The sequence below is a fragment of the Muntiacus reevesi genome, chromosome 16, assembly GCF_963930625.1.
Source record: "Muntiacus reevesi chromosome 16, mMunRee1.1, whole genome shotgun sequence".
Classification (NCBI taxonomy): Eukaryota; Metazoa; Chordata; class Mammalia; order Artiodactyla; family Cervidae; genus Muntiacus; species Muntiacus reevesi.
Window position 1 is genome coordinate 23,730,919 of NC_089264.1, and position 22,313 is coordinate 23,753,231.

Genomic DNA, 22,313 nt, shown 5'->3' on the forward strand with positions numbered 1-22,313 from the left:
AATGGGAAACAAAGTAGCTTACTTTTAGGATATAAGGATTTCATGGACTTCAATATCAAGAAGCAAAAGAGGATTTCCCTGGTGGTCCAATAGTTGGGAATCTGCCTACCAATGCAGCAGACTCTGGTTCGATCCTTGGTCTGGGAAGATTCCACATGTGGAGAAGCTACTAAGCCCATGTGCCAAGACTACTGAGCCTGTGCTCTAGAACTCGCGCTCCACAAGAGAAGTCACTGCAAAAAGAGGTCTACACACTGCAACGAGCGTGGCCTCCCTTGCTGCAACCACAGAAAGTCTGCATGCAGCAACGAAGACCCAGCACAGCCAAAATTAAAACTAAAAAAATAAAAAGAAAAGAAAAGAAAAGCGGCAAAAGAGAGTTGAGCTTCTTGAAATGTCAACAACAAAAAAAAACTCAAGGTTCAAATTCACTGTCTCTGTTCTCTTCTTTCTCTCTCCAGGACTCGTGGTTTTCTCTCTTCTGCCTCATTCTGTGAAACTGCACCATTCTCTCTCTGCTTCCTTTGTTTAACCATCTTATAAGTAGGCTCTAAGCAATTATCCTAACCCCGACTCTATGTGACTTTTCAGTTCAAACCCTGTAGCTGGTTTATGTTGTCACCGAGTGTCTTAACACACAAGTCTCACCAGGGAGACTTGACGGGCTCCTGTGTTAGAGCTAGACCTCACAGGATGCTGAGCAGTTTGTGACTTAATGGCTTTTGGGTCCTTTATCCATTTCTAGTTCAATAAATGATTGCTATGGCAGGCATCCTGAAACACATCTTTAATACTATCTGATATAGAAGAAAAGGTATCGAAGATATTACATGCTAAAAGTAAACAGAAGAATGAGTGAGTCTTGTTCCAAAAAAAAAAAATTGCTCTTTTACAAGGCTATGGAGGAAATTACCTTTGACTGCCCCAAGAGCAGTTCTGGAAGTTTCCTAGGTCATAAATCTACCCACATCACTTCTATCTGCTGGTGTCTTCCAGTGTTGGAATATCTAAGAAGAAGGTAATATGTATGTAAATATGTCTAATATTTTATTATAGATTACTTCTTGGAGATTAGACACAAGGATTTTAATGTATTTTTCCCTGAAGTAATATTTTCTGCACAAAGATATTAGCTGGGAAGCCTGGAAAAGCTGTAACTGTCAGAATGTCACTGGAGGAGGAGAGATGAGAGAGCAGAGGAGTCAGGGGAAGCTAAGAGGCTCTCAGAAGACTGTAAAATCTTATTTCGTATTGACTCAGCCTGAGGGCTAGGCCTCTCAAAAGCTTTTCATGGTCGTATTTGGGGGCCTCTGAAACAGGGTATTCGACAGAGGTTTCTGTTATACGGGAAGTAACTTGAAAGCAAGGGTAACACATTTACGAGGCATGAAGAAGAAATAAAGTTTTTAGGGAAAACATTATTTTAGAATTTATACAACTTTTTAACTAACTGGGTAGTGTTTGTGATAAAATTACTTTTACTGTCTTAAGAAATTGATGGGATTTGTACTTAATGAAGATCATGCCAGAATTTCTCTAAAAATTCAACTTATAATAATTAATATAGCAATATTTTATTTTAGCAAGAAAGACTAAGGAAAGGCAGAAGGGAGACTAAATGGAATTAGATTCTAGTAAACCTAAACTTCGTTATTTTTAAGGAACTTTATTTCACAGAGCAAACCACGGTTAGCAAGTGGATAAAATCTTAAACCAGGAGTCTTAAAATGCTGTGCAAGCATCTTCTTGTATAGTACTATCTGAGAATCTTCCAAGGTGGCTACACTTAGAACCTTGATGACTAATTTTATCAGGAGAGAAGAGAGGGAAGAGGAAGCAGATGAAACAGGCAGGCATTGGCTATAAGCAGTTGAACCATCTTCAAGCTAATTCTCATAAGCAGTTCATTAAAAAAGAAAAGAAAGGTAGTGGACATGAAAAGAGAAATGGAAAACTAAAAATAAAATTCTTCCTTGAAGAGAGGAAAAAAAGAGTACATGCCAAGATCTGACATCAAATTTCGTCAAGTTTGTGTTTTAGGGAAGACAGCTTTTTGAACATACCTCCAATGCTTTAAAAACAAATGCTCTCCTCTTTTGTGATTGCATGTTTCATCTGTAAAAATAATTATAGAAATGTGTTTGCAGTTCTACCACAACTGGTCACCTTTATGTAATTTCTCTATGTCAATAACATACACTGATAGTATGCAAGCCTTAAATAGAGCAAGAACTCTGACCTGTTAGAAAGCATGCTATTGCACAGGTATGCACCATCTGGATTTGGAGTGATGGATCAGTGAGCAGAGTGACTGAGCAAAATGAGAGACCTGACCTTCTGATATGAAAGAAATTAACTTAGAAATTGTACAATCTGAGATACTTTAAAACCTCAGTGACATTTGAATCAGTGGAGTCCTTGGGTGATCAATATATATTTAATGTATGTGTCTAGTCTTGTGTGGAAGAAAAATTCATTAAAAAGTATCCTTTTCCTTCCAAAAGAATTATCCATAATTAGCAGAGAAAATCAATTATAAGATAATCTGCCAGGTTTCTCTGTCCATGGAATTCTCCAGGCAAGAATACTGGAGTGGGTTGCCATTTTTTTCTCCAGGGGACCTTCCTGACACAGGGATCAAACCTGGGTCTCCTGCATTACAGGCAAATTCTTTACCCCTGAGCCAACAGGGAAGCCCAATTTATATATATCTTACATATATGTACACATGTGTACATATAATATAATATGTGTATATCTTACATATATGTAAGATATATATATATATGTCTCCTAAATTTATACATTTATATATACACATATATGTTTGTGTATGTGTGTGTGTATATATATATATACATCTCCATGGTAAGTGGTGGTTCTAGATGTTACCATGTGATTCTTTTGCTAAAAGATGACTTCTGGAAGACAATCTGAAAAGTTAAACAGAGGAAGGGTTTTCGTTTTGCTTTACTTTGTTTTATTAACCGGCAAGTCTTCAATTGTAATTGGTTGCCAATACCATAATGCTCTCCTTAGCTTAAAAGAAAAATTCAACGGAAAAATGTTCCATCTTTCTTCCCAGGTAAGGTAAGCATTCACAATACATGTACACACATTAAACCATAGGACTAATATCAGTGGAAATGCTAGGGCTGATCAAGAGTAGCACAAACAGAAAGTCTTCAGAACTAAGGATACCCTAAGTGAATTCCCAGAACCCAGATTTGGAGACAAATAGAGTCCGTGGAATAGGAAGCAATAATCAGACTGTACTCTGGACGAGTGATTTTCAAAATATACCAGTCCCTGAGCCAGAAGCAACAGCATTTGTTAGAAATAGTTTGTTAGAAGTACAAATGCCCCAGGATCCCCACTGAGGGAAGGGCTCAGCAAGCTGTGTTTTAACCCACTTTCCAGGTAATTCTGATCCATAATAATGTTTGAGAACTGCTACCCTAAATGAATTCCAGAGACAGAGATGGGGAGAGGAAACACCAAACTTTCTGTGTGGCTCTACCCAATTTCAGTGAATTCTTGTTAAGACGTTTTAGGTCAAGGTTAAGAGGCGACTGGCTGGCTCATGTCCTTCAGACAGGCCGTGATCTTTCTGGGACAGGTCCCCATTCCTCCTCGCATTAGACTTGACCTGTGGGACAGTGGCCTATGCCATAAAGCATGACCATAAACTGCTGAGTTTATACAGGCTAAATTTCCCAAGACAACGTGCAGGCCCTGAAATATAGTTAGTATTTCAATAAATTAATATTTACTCCTTTGATGATTGTGTTGCATGACTATAGGAATTTGCTCAACTTTTTTGAAGACTGATTTCTTTTTTCCCTGACGATGGTCATTTTTCCCACTAATTTTGATTGGAAAGCATCTGCTCAGCTATAGGACTCCACTTACAGCTGAAATAGGCCCATTTCCATTTCCTTCCTTTAGACAATTTTGTCATCTTCCCAAATCTCTAAATACTACCCTCAAAACATGTATCTTCCTTAAAGAAATTAGATCCATTAGACTTTACATCTTCCAGGCAGACGGGCACAGTAACCTACAAGTGTGTCGCAGACACAGGGCTTCCCTTAAACCCTGGCTATTGTTACATTAATGGAAAAGCCCTTTGAAGTGGGTCAAAATGTAATTTGTCAATGGAAGGATGACAAAACCCCTAAACTGGAAAAATATCAAAAAGCAAGGCCTGAGATTGACCTCTTCACATGTAACATTTGTGTTTTATTTTCACTTTAGAGCAATAAGCTGATGGAGATTACTTGTCAGGCTTGTGGGCTTTCATCAGATCCTTCCCTTACGGACCTGAGCAACAGCACCTGGAAAGGTTGCTAACACAATATCAGACGGACCAGATATTGTCCTGATGCACAGCCTTCTCCACTGGACCACACAGGAAGCAAGTAGCTGGAGGCTGTGACTCACCTCCTGTCTTTCTCTGGACCTTTCTACACATCAAATACCTTCTGCTACTGTTCCTATTTTATGAGCAGAGCAAAGTTCACAATGAGAATAATCATAGTACTTGGTAACTGCATGGTCCTTTACAGAGCATTTTTACAGACATTATTATTATTGCTATCATTACAGTGGACACCATTTTATTCAGCAGTTGCTCTGTGCCAGATATAGCATTAAGTGGTTTCTATATGAAATTTCACTTACAGAGTTGGTATCCACAATGAGTTGTGAGATATATGGAGGAATATAATTTTCCAATTTATGTGGAAATTCAGGTTAAAAGAGGTTTGTGAATTGTCCAAAGCCGCAGAATCAGCACATAACAAATTAGAATTAGACTTCATTCTTTGACCTTTAATTATTCCTTTAAAACTTCATTTATAACATTCATTGAACTCTTATTAATATAATGTTCCAAACACATGCTAGGTGCCAAGGCTACAGAGATAAACACCATGGATCTGCATTTGTTTAGGAACTACAGCCTGGTTCATTAGTTTTCTTAAGAAATAATTAGAGTGCTTAATGATTATCAGGTCCCCTAGAAACAATGAATAAGAAAGACCTTCCCTGCATAAAGTTGTTTCTTTCCTGCAAAAAGTAAAGTGGTTCTTAAATTTCACCGTGCATAAAAATACCTAGGGAGGTGGTTTAAAATGCAGATTACTAGGCCCAATCCCCAAAACCAAGAAAGTATCTTTTAAACCAGTATCCCAAGTAATTTCCATACAGGTTCTCTACAGACTACTCATGGAGGAACCCAGTTATGGTGAATGAGACGAAAACAGAGGCCATGTGAGGAGAGTGGGAAAGATGCTACTGCTGACTTAAAAAGTCACAACCTGAAAGCTGAGAGTTGTTTTACTCAGTGGGAAGGCTTTAGAGAAGCTTGCAATGAAGGGCAGGTAGTCTGACCATCAAAAGTATTTTTGTGAATTAAAGAAAACCAGATATCTCAAGCTAAGGAATTTAGTGCTTCTCTATGTGTGGGAAGATGCAAGAGTCTGGGTTCACTGAAATCATTTCTTTCATAGGCATCTCTGCTATTTGGGGCCAGTATCCTGCATGTTCCTCAGTGCTCACCTTAGGGAGTGGCTACAGCCTGTCAGTTGCCAGATAGCAGGTATTGTTCTCTTTATTGGGTGCCCTGGAGGGATGGAATCACTGATGACTGTGACATACTTGTTTATTGATATGGTAGGAAATACTCCATTTCTCACTACAATGTAAATAAGTCCCCAGTGCTGACTGCTGGCCTAGCATAGAATAGGGGTCCCGGTCCAACTGGGGAGAAGGTAAGAGGAACAAAGGACTTGAGGCTGTGTTAACACAGGTTCATGTGCCTAACACACAGTGAGACCAAACAAACTGAAATGTTGGAGTTTGAAACAGAGAAAGGTTTATTGCAGGGCCATGTAAAGAAATGAAGTGGTTCATGCTCTGAAAATCCTTGAGCTCCAAGAATGTTTTCAGCAAAGCTTTTTTTTATAAAAAGGGCAGATGGTGGGGAGGCTGCAGGGTACAAGATCAACTCACACACTATATATCCCTGATTGGCTAATGGTGAGGCAGTAGGGTGGTGTCACAGAGGTTAACATTATCAACCTTAGGATCCAGGAGGCCTGGGAATATGTGCTCACAGTCATCAAGTAGTTCTTCCATTAGGTGGGAGTGGTTTTCACATCTGTAAAACAACCCAGGAAATTTGCATCAAATAATTTCACTCACTACTATCTAGGTACTTCAGGGAGGAGCTAAAGCAGAGGATATGGAGGAACGCCTGTTCTGAGAAGGTCCTTTAGGGTCTTGCTCAGTTACAACCACAGATAAAACTCAGCCTGTCAGTTCAAGCTCTAATCCCATTTACTGGCAGAATGAGTCTCAAGGAGTAATGACTCTCTTCTTTTGGAGACTGACTCATATAGAAGAGGAATTTTGGAATTAGGCTTAACTAAATCCAAGTTGCATAAACTTCTCCCACAAAATTGACTGAAGAGAATTTACTTATATTCTCTGATTCTTAGTTTCTTCATCTCTTAAATGGACATGATGCTTCTTAGAAGCTCATTATATTAGGTAGGTGCTATTATTGTTCATTTCTTTGCATTGATCACTGAAGAAGGCTTTCTTATCTCTCCTTGCTATTCTTTGTAACTCTGCATCCAAATGGGAATATCTTTCCTTTTCTCCTTTGCTTTTCACTTCTCTTCTTTTCTTCTTTTCACAGCTATTTGTAAGGCCTCCTCAGACAACCATTCTGCTTTTCTGAATTTCCTTTCCATGGGGATGGTTTTGATCCCTGTCTCCTGTACAATGTCACAAACCTCCATCCACAGTTCATTAAGCACTCTGTCTATCAGATCTAGTCACTTAAATCTATTTCTCATTTCCACTGTAGAATCATAAGGAATTTGATTTAGGTCATACCTGAAGGGTCTAGTGGGTTTCCCCACTTTCTTCAAGTCTGAATTTGGCAATAAGGAGTTCATGATCTGAGCCACAGTCAGCTCCTAGTCTTCTTTTTGCTGACTGTATAGAGCTTCTCCATCTTTGACTGCAAAGAATATAATCAATCTGATTTTGGTGTTGACCATCTGGTGATGGATGGCCATGTGTAGAAATAGAGGAAAACAACAGAATGGGAAAGACTAGAGATCTCTTCAAGAAAATTAGAGATATGAAGGGAACATTTCATGCAAAGATGGGCTCAATAAAGGACAGAAATGGTATGGACCTAACAGAAACAGAAGATATTAAGAGGTGGCAAGAATACACAGAAGAACTGTACAAGAAAGATCTTCATGACTCAGATAATCACGATGGTGTGAGCACTCACCTAGAGCCAGACATCCTGGGATGTGAAGCCAAGTGGGCTTTAGGAAGCATCACTGTGAACAAAGCTAGTGGAGGTGATGGAATTCCAGTTGAGCTATTTCAAATCCTGAAAGATGATGCTGTGAAAGTGCTGCACTCAATATGCCAGCAAATTTGGAAAACTCAGCAGTGGCCACAGGACTGAAAAGGTCAGTTTTCATTCCAATCCCAAAGAAAGGTAATGCCAAAGAATGCTCAAACTACCACACAATTGCACTCATCTCACACACTAATAAAGTAATGCTTAAAATTCTCCAAGCCAGGCTTCAGCAATACATGAACCGTGAACTTCCACATGTTCAAGCTGGTTTTAGAAAAGGGACCAGAGGAACCAGAGATTAAATTGCCAACATCTGCTGGATCATCAAAAAAGCAAGAGAGTTCCAGAAAAACATCGATTTCTGCTTTATTGATTATGCCAAAGCCTTTGACTGTGTGGATCACAATAAACTGTGGAAAATTCTGAAAGAGATGGGAATACCAGACCACCTGACCTGCTTCTTGAGAAACCTATATGCAGGTCAGGAAGCAACAGTTAGAACTGGACATGGAACAACAGACTGGGTCCAATAGGAAAAGAAGTACGTCAAGGCTGTATATTGTCACCCTGCTTATTTAAATTATAAGCAGAGTACATCATGAGAAATGCTGGACTGGATGAAGCACAAGCTGGAATCAAGATTGCTGGGAGAAATATCAATAACCTCATACGCAGATGACACCACCCTTATGGCAGAAAGTAAAGAGGAACTAAAAAGCCTCTTGATGAAAGTGAAAGAGAAGGGTGAAAAAGTTGGTTTAAAGTTCAACATTCAGAAAACTAAGATCATGGGATCTGGTCTCATCACTTCATGGCAAATAGATGGGGAAACAATGGAAACAGTGGCGGACTTTATTTTTCTGGGTTCCAAAATCACTGCAGATGGTGACTGCAGCCATGAAATTAAAAGATGCTTACTCCTTGGAAGGAAAGTTATGACCAAACTAGATAGCATATTAAAAAGCAGAGACATTACTTTGCCAACAAAGGTCCGTCTAGTCAAGGCTATGGTTTTTCCCGTGCTCATGTATGGATGTACGAGTTGGACTGTGAAGAAAGCTGAGCACTGAAGAATTGATGCTTTTGACCTGTGGTGTTGGAGAAGACTCTTGAGAGTCCCTTGGACTGCAAGGAGATCCAACCAGTCCATCTTAAAGAAGATCAGTCCTGGGTGTTCATTGGAAGGACTGATGCTGAAGCTGAAATTCCAATATTTTGGCTACCTTATGCGAACAGTTGACTCATTGGAAAAGACCCTGATTCCGGGAAGGATTAGGAACAGGAGGAGAAGGGGACGACAGAGGATGAGGTGGCTGGATGGCATCACCAACTCAATGGACACGAATTTGGGTAATCTCCAGGAGTTGGTGATGGACAGGGAGGCCTGGCGTGCTGTAATTCTTGGGGTCGCAAAGAGTCAGACACGACTGAGTGACTGAACTGAATTGAACTGATTGTTGTTCCGTTTCTAAGTTGTGTCTGACTCCTTGTGACCCCGTGTACTGCAGCAGACAAGGCTGTCCTTCAGTATTTCCCAGAGTTTGCTCATACTCACATCCATTGAGTTGATTATGCTATCTAACCATCTCACCCTCTGTCACCCCCTTTAGTTAGGATAGGAAAAAGGAGTCCAAAATTGTAGAGAAAGTAGGGTCTAGAAGGCAGACAAAGAAAGGGAAAAGATTGAGAAAAGAGACAAAGAAAGAAAATCCCAGGACAGGAATGGGAACCTCCAGAGGAAAAAACATACCCAAATATGCTCCTTTCCTGATTGGTAGGGGGTACAAGCCCTATTTTACATAGGGCAGAAAAACAATGCTCCCCACGTGGCACTAATGGTAAAGAATCTTCCTGCCAATGCAAGAGACACAGGAGACACAGGTTCAATGTCTGGGTCAGGAAGATCCCTGGAGGAGGAAATGGCAATACTCCAGTAGTCTTGCCTGGAGAATCCCATGGACAGAGAAGCCTGACAGGCTACAGTCCACAGGGTAGCAAAGAGTCAGACAAGACTGAGTGACAGAGCTAGCACATACAATCAGGCTCCAGGAAGAGGAGACAAGAAGTATAAACACAAAAGTCAAGACAGATCAAGGCCACTCCTACAGAGTCTGCCCACCCTCATGTCTTGGGGTTGTACTATTTCTGCCTGCCTAATAAAATTCTGCTGTTTGAGCTGTAACGCTGGGCTGTCCCTTCAAATCTTTGCTGCCAAAATCAAGGAAAAAACCGACTCGACAATTATAAGAATCAGAAATAAAAGAGAGCTGTTGTTAATATTATTTTCTCATAAATTTAATCATTATTCTATTTAAAAAAGACAAAAATATTTTGTATCTTTTAAAAACAAATTTAACATTTAAAACAGCTAAAATATTTTGGCTTATAATACACAATGTAATAATGATAAGACTGAACTTACAATTCAAAACCATGAGAAGATTCCACAATCCTTAGGATTCTAAGGATGCTCAGGAGGACCATCTTGAAAGGCTTGGTGTTCAACAACATGTTCTGGTAAAAGCCACTTTACCAGATGCCACTTTAAACCTTTCCTTTTACATGGATAACAGCATCCAGGCTCCACTACCACAAAGGATAGGGCAAGGAAACATGAAAGGCTGGCAGGCAGGTCCTATGTTTCTTCCTCTGGTAGGATCTCCTGAACCAAAAAGAAGTCTTCTAAATTGTCCTAGAGTGAGCTCCCTGCATCTGATAGCTGAATGTTTTAACATACATGGAGTGTGACAGAATAAGGTAGGAATTTCACTGCCAAGCATTTATGGCACACAGCATGGATGTGCACAGTTGGTAAGCAAAAATATTCATCAAAGAGTTAAATATATTATATATGCCTGCAGAATTGTTGTTGTTGTTGTTATTTTTCTGTTGCTAAGTCATGTCAACCCTTTTTGACCTCATGGACTGCAACATGCTAGGTTCCTCTGTCCTCCACTATCTCTTGGAGTTTGCTCAAATTCATATCCATTGAGTTGGTGAGGGTATCTAACCATTTCATCCTCTGCTACTCCCTTCTCCTTTTACCTTCAGTTTTTCCCAGTATCAGGGTCTTTTCCAATGAGTCTACTCTTTGCATCACATGACCAAAGTATTGGAGCTTCAGCATCAGTCCTTCCAGTGACTATTCAGCATTGATTTCCTTTAGGATTGACTAGTTTGAACTTCTTTCAGTCCAAGAGACTCTCAAGAGTCTGCTCCAGCACCACAATTCAAAAGCATCAATTCTTCAGCACTCAACCCTCTTTGTGGTCAAATTCTCACATCTATACATGACTACTGGAAAAAAACATAGTTTGACTACATGGACATTTGGCAGCAAAGTGATACCTCTGCTTTTTAATATGCTGTCTAGGTTTGCCATAGCTTTCCTTCCAAGGAGCAAACATCTTTTAATTTCATGGCTGTGGCATCTGTTTGCAGTGATTTTGGACCCCAAGAAAATAAAATCTGTCATATTTCCACTTTTTCCCCATCTATTTGCCATGAAACAATGGGACCAGATGCCATGATCTTAGTTTTTTTTTTTTTTTTTTTTTTTTTTTTTTTTAATGTTTTAAGCCAGTTTTTTCACTCTTCTCTTTAGCCTTTATAAGAGACTCTTTAGTTTCTCTTCAGTTTCTGCCATAAGGGTGGTGACATTTGTGTATCTGAGATTATTGATATTTCTCCCTGAAATTTTAATTCCAGCTTGTGCTTCATCCAGTACATTTTGCTGGATGTACTCTGCATATAAGTTAAATAAGCAGAGTGACAATATACAGCCTTGATGCAATCCTTTCCTGATTTGGAACCAGTCTGTTGTTCCACGTCCAGCTCTAACTGTTGCTTCTTGACCTGTGTACAGATTTCTCAGGAGGCAGGTAAGGTGGTTTGGAACTCCCATCTCTTGAAGAATTTTCCACAGTTTGCTGTGATCCACACAGTCAAAGTCTTTGGCATAAGCAACAAAGCAGAAGTAGATGTTTTTCTGGAATCCCCTTTTTTCTCCATGATCTAACATTTGTTGGCAATTTGATCTCTGGTTCCTCTGCCTTTTCTAAACCCAGATTGTACATCTGGAAGGTCTCTGTTTACATACTGCTGAATCCAAGCTTGAAAGATTTTGAGCATGATCTTGCTAGCATGTGAAAAGAGCACAATTGTACAGTAGTTTGAAGATTCTTTGGCATTGTCTTTCCTTGGGATTGGACCTTTTCCAGTTCTATGTCCACAGAGAATGGGGGGAAATATGGAATAGCTGTTAAAATGGTAGGTAGATTTATAATTCTAACATGAAATAATATTTGGAATACATTAAATTTTAAATATGTTTCAGAAGAGTAGTTAAATTGAATCCTGTTTCTATACAGGGAAAAGGTTAGACCTATTAAGCAGGAACAACTAACTTCTCACTAAAATGTTTATTCCCTTGTTCTTTCTGGAGCTGTTCAAAAGGCTTTCCATGTTTTATACAATTTAGTTAATAAACAGCCCTAGGAATAGGTACTCATTATCTGTATTTTATGCATGAGGAACCTGAGGCACAGAGATGTTAAATAAGTTTCCCAAGGTCACCCAGGTAGTGAATGGTGTAGTGAGGTCATATAGTTCTAGCCAGTGAAATGTGAACAGAGGTGTAAAAATACTCTACTCCCAAACAAAGCCCATAAAAATCTTTCCTCATTGTCTCCTCCATGACCCTATCCAATTGACCTGGCTAAAGACCATACCTGCCAGAGATGCACAGAGGGCTCAAATGTACCTGTGCACACCAGGACCCAGAAACCACACAGACTGAGACAGAATTGTGTTTGAGTGTCTCCTGAGGAGATACATGTCTGTGGCAGGGGCTCTATGTGCAGTAGACCTGGGCTTGGCATAAGCCCCCTTGGAGGAGGTCGCCATTAACCCCACCATAGAGCCACCAGAACTTACACAGGACTGGGGAAACAGTCTCTTGGAGGGCACAAACAAAACCTTGTATGCACCAGGATCCAGGAAAAAGGAGCAGTGACCCCACAAGAGACTGACCCAGACTTGCCCATGAGTGTCCAGGAGTCTCTGGCAGAGATGTGGGTGAGCAGTGGCCTGTTGCAGGGTTGGGGGCACTGAGGGTAGCCATGTGTACATGGGACCTTTTGAAGGAGGTCACCATTATCTTCATTACCACAACTATAGTTTGGCCTCAGGTCAAATAACAGGGAGGGAAAACAGCCCCTTCCATCAACAGAAAATTGGATTAAAGATTTATTGAGCATGGCCCCACCTATCAGAATAAGACCCAGTTTCCCCCTCAATCATTGTCTCCCATCAGAAAGCTTCCATAAACCTCTTATCCTTCTCCATCAGAGGGCAGATAGACTGAAAACCACAATCACAGAAAACTAACCAATCTGATTACTTGGACCACAGCCTTGTCTAACTCAGTGAAACTATGAGCCATGCCAGATAAGGCCACCCAAGACAGATGGGTCATGGTGGAGAGTTCTGACAAAACGTGGTCCACTGGAGAAGGAAATTGCAAACCACTTGAGTATTCTTGCCTTCAGAACCCCATGAACAGTATGAAAAAGCAAAAGGGATACTGAACGAAGAACTCCCCAGGTCGATTGGCACCCAATATGCTACTGGAGATCACTGGAGAAATAAATCCAGAAAGAATGAAAAGATGGACCCAAAGCAAAAACAACACCCAGTTGTGGATGTGACTGGTGATTGAAGTAAAGCCCAATCTGTAAAGACCAATACTGCATAGGAGCCTGGAATGTTAGGTCCATGAATCAAGGCAAATTGGAAGTGGTCAAACAGGAGATGGCAAGAGTGACCATTGACATTTTAGGAATCAGCAAACTAAAATGGACTGGAATGGGTAAAATTAACTCAGATGACCATTTTATCTGCTATAATGGGCAAGAATCTCTTAGAAGAAGTGGAGTAGCCATCATAGTCAACCAAAGAGCCCAATGCGGTAGTTGGGTGCAATCTCAAAAACGACAGAATGATCTCTGTTCGTTTCCAAGGCAAACCATCCAATATCACAGTAATCCAAGTCTATACCCCTACCAGTAATGCTGAAGAAGCTGAAGTTGAACAGTTCTATGAAAACCTACAAGACCTTCTAGAACTAACACCCCAAAAAGATGTCCTTTTCATTATAGGGGACTGGAATGCAAAAGTAGGAAGTCAAGAAACACCTGGAGTAACAGGCAAATTTGGCCTTGGAGTACAGAATGAAGCAGGGCAAAGGCTAATAGAGTTCTGCCAAGAGAACGCACTGATCATAGCAAACACCCTCTTCCAAAAACACAAGAGAAGACTCTACACATGGACATCACCAGATGGCCAACACCGAAATCAGCTTGATTATATTCTTTGCAAACGAAGATGGAGAAGCTCTATACAGTCTGCAAAAATAAGATGGGGACCTGACTGTGGCACAGATCATAAACTCCTTATTGCCAAATTCAGATTTAAACTGAAGAAAGTAGTGAAAACCAATAGACCATTCAGGTATGACCTTAATTAAATCCCTTACAATCATACAGTGGAAATGAGAAATAGTGCTCGCTTCGGCAGCACATATACTGAAATTGGAATGATCCAGAGAAGATTAGCATGGCCCCTGCACAAGGATGACATGCAAATTCGTGAAGTGTTCCATATTAAAAAAAAAAAAAAAAAAAGAAATGAGAAATAGATTCAAGGGATTAGATATGATAGACAGAGTACCTGAAGAACTGTGGATGGAGGTTTGTGACATTATACAGAAGGACATCACCAAGATGACATTATACATCAAAACCATCACCAAGAAAAATAAGTACAAAAAGGCAAAATGGTTGTCTGAAGAGGCCTTACATATAGCTATGAAAAGGAGAGAAGTGAAAGGCAAAGGAGAAAAGGAAAGATATACCCATGTGATTGCAGAGTTCCAAAGAATAGCAAGGAGAGATAAGAAAGCCTTCCTCAGCGACCAACGCAAAGAAATAGAGGAAAACAATAGATTCAGGAAGACTAGAGAACACTTCAAGAAAATTAGAGATACCAAGGCAACATTTCAGGCAAAGATGGGCACAATAAAGAACAGAAATGGTATGGACCTAACAGAAGCAGAAGATATTAAGAAGAGGTGGCAAGAACACATCGAAGAACTATACCAAAAACAGATCTTCACAACCCAGATAATCACAATGGTGTGATCACTCACCTAGAGCCAGACATCCTGGAATGTGAAGCCAAATGGGCCTTAGGAAACATCACTACAAACAAAGCTAGTGGAGGTGATGGAATTCCAGTTGAGCTATTTCAAATCCTAAAAGATGATGCTGTGAACGAGCTGTGCCCAATATGCCAGCAAATTTGGAAAGCTCAGCAGTAGCCACAGGACTGGAAAAGGTCAGTTTTCATTCCAATCCCAAAGAAAGGCAATGCCAAAGAATGTTCAAACTACTGGACAATTGCACTCATATCACTAGCAAAGTAATACTCAAAGTTCTCCAAGCCATGCTTCAACAATAAGTGAACCACGAACTTCCAGATGTGCAAGCTGGATTCAGAAAAGGCAGAGGAGCCAGAGATCAAATTGCCAACATCTGCTAGATCATCAAAAAAGCAAGAGAGTTCCAGAGAAACATATATTTCTGCTTTATTGACTATGCCAAAACCTTTGACTGTAAGGATCACAACAAACTTTGTAAAATTCTTAAAGAGATGTGAATACCAGACCACCTTATCTGCCTCCTGAGAAATGTGTATGCAGGTCAAGAAGCAACAGTTAGAACTGGACATGGAACAGCAGACTAGTTCCAAATCAGGAAAGGAGTACATCAAGGCTGTATATTGTCAACCTACTTATTTAACTTAAATGCAGAGTACATCATGAGAAGTGCTGGTCTGGATGAAGCACAAGCTGGAATCAAAATTGCCCGGAGAAATATCATTAACCTCAGTTATGCAGGTGACACCACCCTTATGGCAGAAAGTGAAGAAGAACTAAAGAGCCTCTTGATGAAACTGAAAGAAGAGAGTGAAAAAGTTTGCTTAAAACTCAACAATCAGAATTCATTCAGCAAAGATCATGTCATCTGGTCCCATCACTTCATGACAAATAGATGGGGAAGCATGAAAAAGTGACAGACTATTTTGGGAGGCTCCAAAATCACTGCAGATGGTGACTGCAGCCATGAAATTAAAAGACACTTGCTCCTTGGAAGAAAAGGAGAATATTAAAAAACAAAGACATTACTCTGCCAACAAAGGTTCTTCTAGTCAAAGCTATGGTTTGTCCAGTAGTCATGTATGGATATGAGAGTTGGACTGTAAAGAAAGCTGAGTGAAGAATTGATGATTTTGAACTGTGGTGTTGGAAGAAGACTCTTGAGAGTCCCTTGAACTGCAAGGAGATTCAATCAATCCATCCTAAAGGAGATCAGTCCTGGGTGTTCATTGGAAGGACTGATGCTGAAGCTGAAACTCCAATACTTGATGCAAAGAACTGACTCACTGCAAAAGACCCTGATGCTGGGAAAGATTGAAGGCGGGAGGAGAAGGGGGTGACAGAGGGTGAGATGGTTGGATGGCCTCACCGACCTAATGGACATGAGTTTGAGTAAACTGTGGGAGTTGGTGATGGACAGGGAGGCCTGGCGTGCTGCAGACCATGGGGTCTCAAAGAGTCAGACACGACTGAGCGACTGAAGTGAACTGAAAGACCACTGTTCTGCAAATTTGAAATGTATGTCTTAGAAGTGGTAGAGCCACCACCATCCTAAGTGCCTGAGTGACTGCAGTTCAATCATGTTACACATGCAAGAAATAAATTTCTCTAATTTGGAGCTATTAAATATTTGGCATTTATGTATCACAAGTATTGGTGTACCTTAACTAACACATGTATATATCATAATATCATGGGCTAAATGTAAACTGCCATGGAGTGAATGTTTCTATTCCCCCAGATTAATATATTGAAATCTTAACACCCATGTGATGGTATTAGGAATGGAACATGTGGGAAGTGATTAGGTCATGAGGGTGGAGCCCTAATGAATAAGTTTAGTGTGCTTATGAGAGAGGAAACTATCTCCCTAGTGCTCTTCACTTTAGAAGGACACAAAGTCAGCCTTCACCAGATACTGAATCTGCTGTGCCTTGAACTTGGACTTCACAGCCCCCAGAACTGTGAAAAACAAACGTTTGTTATTTAAAATGTCTAGTTGATGGTAATTTGTCACAGCAGACTGAACAGACTAAGACCTTAACTAAATGAATGATCTTTTTGGTCAGTGTTTTTCATTGCCATAATTCCAAGACCAAGAATAGTACCTGGTATTAATAATTAAAAGGCATTCAATAAATATTGGTATTTGTTAAATATGTATGTGTTACTTTTTGAGAACAGAACTCAGGTGAGTAGGATAGAGGGGGTGGGAAGGTGAGGGACAGGAGACTTCTTTTTTTCTTCACATACTTCTACAGAGTTTAATTTTACAAATCAGCATATATTAATTTTATCATAAAAAATTTTAAAATAGGTTAAAGATGATGGATATATGCCTCAACTCTTAAAGAATCACATCACAGAGGTCAGAGGCCCTGCTAATAAGAGACAGAATACCTTGCTGGTTGGATTACTGGCCTGACCCACTTAGCAGTTGTTAGGGCTCTGGAGGAATTGAACCCACGTGGCTGGGACTCAAACCCAGCCAAAACCCACAGTGCCTGGCTTTAGGACATAATGAACCTCAGGTTCTTGATGTCTCATCGCAGAAAGAATTCAGTGAGAGGCAAAGTGAGAGGTAAGAAGTGGTTTTATTCAGATTCAGAGAGAAGCACACTCCACAGACAAGAGTGTGGGCCATCGCAGAGGGCGAGTGCGGCCTGTGATGTGTGGTGTGATTAGTTTTTACACTGGGTTATTTCATATGCTAATGAGCTTCCCCGTGGCTCAGATGGTAAAGCATCTGCCTGCAATGTGGAAGACCCAGGTTTGATCCCTGGGTCGGGAAGATACCCTGGAGAAAGGAATGGCAACCCACTCCAGTATTTTTGCCTGGAAAATTCCATGGACAGAGGAGCCTGGTAGGTTACAGTCCATGGGATTGCAAAGAGTCGGACATGACTGAGCAACTTCACTTTTTCACTTGCAGTGAGTGGAGGATTATTTCAACTGTTTTTGGAAGATTTCCAGGATTTGGGCCACTATCCACTCCTTGGTCTTCTAACAGTGAACTGTCAGGATGCCTCTGGGTGTGTTATTTCACTTGCTGATTGAGGATTAAGGTCTAGTCTTGTCTGCCCTTTTGGTCCCATTTGATTCTAATTGGTTTATGTTGTGTCCTTGGGCTATGTCATTCTTTCAAAAGTTGTGTCCTGCCTCTTTTTCTCCTGTTACAGAATCACTATTGTAATGATCACTTTTTGTCAAATTCCATCTTGGTGGCATAACTCGTAGAGGTGTCTGCTTCTCTAGCTCTGCCCCTGTGTGGATATATTGGAGTAAATCACCTCCAAGCTTCAGTGCAAACCTCCCCATCTCTCCTGCAACTCCATGGGAAGGCATGATCTAAAAGGCAAACCTGTAGGTACCTATTCTGTGAAGCTTAGCATCAAAAGAAAGGGCACCCAGATGAGTGACATTTTATTTGTTCATATTTCTATGGTCATATCTACTGAACATCAAGTAACTATTCAAAAGCTGAAAAATCCCCTGTGGCTTTCTGCGTGGTGCCAAGTCTGCTATTATATTTGTAATTTTCTGGATTGATAAGTATTTTGGTCATGCAGAGACACAACTGATAGTAATATTTGCACCATGCAACTAAAAAATTTTCATAACTATTACATTTAAACAAGTGCTGGAATATGAATCTGAAGATTAAATATCTGCCACTTACACACTGTATGATCTTTGGGTAAGAATTGCCTGAAATCCCTGCTTAGCCTGAGGGAAGCTTTAAATCCTCTCTTAGTCTTCTTTGCATCTATATCTCTTGTGACAGTGATTAAATAACAAGAAAACCTTTGAAAATTTTTTAAATGCTATAATAGTATATCGGTCGGGAAGCCCTTCGGGAGGAGAGTATGACAACCCACTCCAGTATTCTTGCCTGGAGAATGCCATGGACAGAGGAAGCTTTGTGGGCTGCAGACTATAACATCACAGAGTCAGACACAACTAAAATAATTTAGCACACGTAACAGTATATCATTAAGAACTCTCAGCCTGATTGAAAATTAAAAACACTATGTGCAACTCCTTTTGTATTATGATAGTAATATCCTAAACTAGAATTTAAACTCTGGAAAGAAGGTCAATACTTCCCTGGCTCCCCATTTTTGTCTCTAAAGCCTAACCCAGCGATTGGTACATGCAGACTATATTGGTGGTGAGTGCCCCAGAGAAGCAAACCCATGATGAGTGATGTATAACAAAGGCACTCATTGTCTGCATCAGATGTGGAGCCTGAAGCTGCAATAGGTAAGCTGGAACAGTAGTTGAGAAGAACAGCAAGAAGGAAAGCAGGGGAGAGAGAGGATAAACAGGAGCCCGCGTCTGTCTTTCATCACCTCCAGCCTCAGTGACGCAGGTTATCTGCAGGGGAAGCCAAGGCCAGTGACACGAAGCCACATGTGCACTAACCCAGGGAACAGAGTCACTGCAGAAGATGACCCAGCTGGAGCTGGAGAAGCTGCAGGCCCAGGTGCAGCCCACCTGGCTACCAAGGTAAGCCAGCAGATCTGTGACAACATTCACAGGCTGCCACAGTGCCTGGCACCCTGCACCAAATTTCAGAGCATTAAGACAAAAAAAATGGTTGTGCTTCTTTTTTGTCTTCCAAACACCATGCAAATTTCTCTCATGGACAAGTCTAACCCTGAAACACACATGCAAGAGAATTCTGGAAACTAGTTTCAGTTTAGTAAAGCTGACACAGTACCAAGTACCCATATATTAAGTGCCTAGATATTAAGTATAGATACTTAATCAGTTCAGTTCAGTTCAGTTCAGTCACTCAGTCTGGTCCAAATCTTTGTGACCCCATGAACTTTAGTACACCAGGCCTCCCTGTCCATCACCAACTCCCGGAGTCCACTCAAACTCAAGTCCATTGAGTCGGTAATGCCATCCAAACATCTCATCCTCTGTCGTCCCCCTCTCTTCCTGCCCTCAATCTTTCCCAGTATCAGGGTCTTTTCAAATGAGTCAGTTCTTCACATCAGGTGGCCAAAATATTGGAGTTTCAGCTTCAACATCAGTCCTCCCAATGAACATCCAGGACTGATCTTCTTTAGGATGGACTCGTTGGATCTCTTTGCAGTCCAAGGTACTCTCAAGAGTCTTCTTCCAACACCACAGTTCAAAAGCATCAATTCTTCAGCGCTCAGCTTTCTTTATAGTCCAACTCTCATCCATCCATGACCACTGGAAAAACCATAGCCTTTACTAGACGGAACTTTGTTGGCAAAATAATGTCTCTGCTTTTTAATATGCTGTCTAGGTTGGTCATAACTTTCCTTCCAAGGAGTAAGCATCTTTTAATTTCATGGCTGCAGTCACCATCTGCAGTGATTTTGGAGCCCAGAAAAATAAAGTCAGCCACTTTTTCCCCATCTATTTCCCATTAAGTAATGGGACCAGATGCCATGACTTTAGTTTTCTGAATGTTGAGTTTTAAGCCAACTTTTTCACTCTCCTCTTTCATTTTCATCAAGAGGCTCTTTAGCTCTTCTTCACTTTCTGCCATAAGGGTGGTGTCATCTGCATATCTGAGGTTATTGATATTTCTCCCAGCAATCTTGATTCCAGCTTGTGCTTCATCCAGCCCAGTGTTTCTCATGATGAACTCTGCATATAAGTTAAATAAGCAGGGTGACAACATACAGCCTTGACATACTCCTTTTCCTATTTGGAACCCGTCTGTTGCTCCATGTCCAGTTCTAACTGTTGCTTCCTGACCTGCATATAGGTTTCTCAAGAGGCAGATTAGGTGGTCTGGTATTCCTATCTCTTTCAGAATTTTCCACAGTTTATTGTGATCCACACAGTCAAAGGCTTTGGCATAATCAATAAAGCAGAAATAGATGTTTTTTCTGGAACTCTCTTGCTTTTTCGATGAGGATGTTGGCAATTTAATTTCTGGTTCCTCTGCCTTTTCTAAAACCAACTTGAACATGTGGAAGTTCACGGTTCATGTATTGCTAAAGCCTGGCTTGGAGAATTTTAAGCATTACTTTACTAGTGTGTGAGATGAGTGCAATTGTGCAGTAGTTTGAGCATTCTTTGGCATTGCCTTTCTTTGGGATTGGAATGAAAACTGACTTTTTCCAGTCCTGTGGCCACTGCTGAGTTTTCCAAATTTGCTGGCATATTGAGTGCAGCACTTTCACAGCATCATCTTTCAGGATTTGAAATAGCTCAACTGGAATTCCATCACCTTCTCTAGCTTTGTTCATAGTAATGCTTCCTAAGGCCCATTTGTTTTTTGCTTTTTGTTTTTCATTTATTTTTATTAGTTGGAGGCTAATTACTTTACAATATTGTAGTGGTTTTTGCCATACATTGACATGAATCAGCCATGAATTTACATGTGTTCCCCATCCCTATTCCCCTCCCACCTCCCTCCCCATTCCATCCCTCTGGGTCTTCCCAGTGCACCAGCCCTGAGTACTTGTCTCATGCATCCAACCTGGGCTGGTGATCTGTTTCACCCTTGATAGTATACTTGTTTCAATGCTATTCTCTCAGAACATCCCACCCTCGCCTTCTCCCACAGAGTCACAAACTCTATTCTGTACATCTGTGTCTCTTTTTCTGTTTTGCATATAGGGTTATCATTACCATCTTTCTAAATTCCAAATATGTGTATTAGTATACTGTAATGGTCTTTATCTTTCTGGCTTACTTCACTCTATAATGGGCTCCAGTTTCATCCATCTCATTAGAACTGATTCAAATGAATTCTTTTTAATGGCTGAGTAATATTCCATTGTGTATATGTACAACAGCTTCCTTATCCATTCATCTGCTGATGGGCATCTAGGTTGCTTCCATGTCCTGGTTATTATAAACAGTGCTGTGATGAACACTGGGGTGCACGTGTCTCTTTCAGATCTGGTTTCCTCAGTGTGTATGCCCAGAAGTGGTATTGCTGGGTCATATGGCAGTTCTATTTCCAGTTTTTTAAGGAATCTCCACACTGTTCTCCCTAATAGCTGTACTAGTTTGCATTTCCACCAACAGTGTAAGAGGGTTCCCTTTTCTCCACACCCTCTCCAGCATTTATTGCTTGTAGACTTTTGGATAGCAGCCATCCTGACTGGCTTGTAATGGCACCTCATTGAGATTTTGATTTGCATTTCTCTGATAATGAGTGATGTTGAGCATCTTTTCATGTGTTTGTTAGCCATCTGTATGTCTTCTTTGGAGAAATGTCTGTTTAGTTCTTTGGTGTATTTTTTGATTGGGTCATTTATTTTTCTGGAATTGAGCTGCAGGAGTTGTTTGTATATTTTTGAAATTAATCCTTTGTCTGTTGCTTCATTTGCTATTATTTTCTCCCAATCTGAGGGCTGTCTTTTCACCTTGCTTATAGTTTCCTTTGTTGTGCAAAAGCTTTTAAGTTTCATTAGGTCCCATTTATTTATTCTTGCTTTTAATTCCAATATTCTGGGAGGTGGGTCATAGAGGATCCTGCTGTGATTTATGTTGGAGAGTGTTTTGCCTATGTTCTCCTCTAGGAGTTTTATAGTTTCTGGTCTTACATTTAGATCTTTAATCCACTTTGAGTTTATTTTTGTGTATGGTGTTAAAAAGTGTTCTAGTTTCATTCTTTTACAAGTGGTTGACCAGTTTTCCCAGCACCACTTGTTAAAGAGGTTGTCTTTTTTCCATTGTTCCTCGTAAGGCCCATTTGACTTC

General features: G+C 40.5%; 1 non-coding gene across 1 annotated transcript; it reads left to right on the forward strand.

Annotated features, from left to right (window-relative positions):
• The first annotated feature begins 13,953 nt into the window (after positions 1 to 13,953).
• LOC136148182 (U6 spliceosomal RNA) lies at positions 13,954 to 14,060 on the forward strand. Its single transcript, XR_010659467.1, has one exon. It is a non-coding gene; the product is annotated as a U6 spliceosomal RNA (small nuclear RNA).
• The last annotated feature ends 8,253 nt before the right edge of the window (positions 14,061 to 22,313 follow it).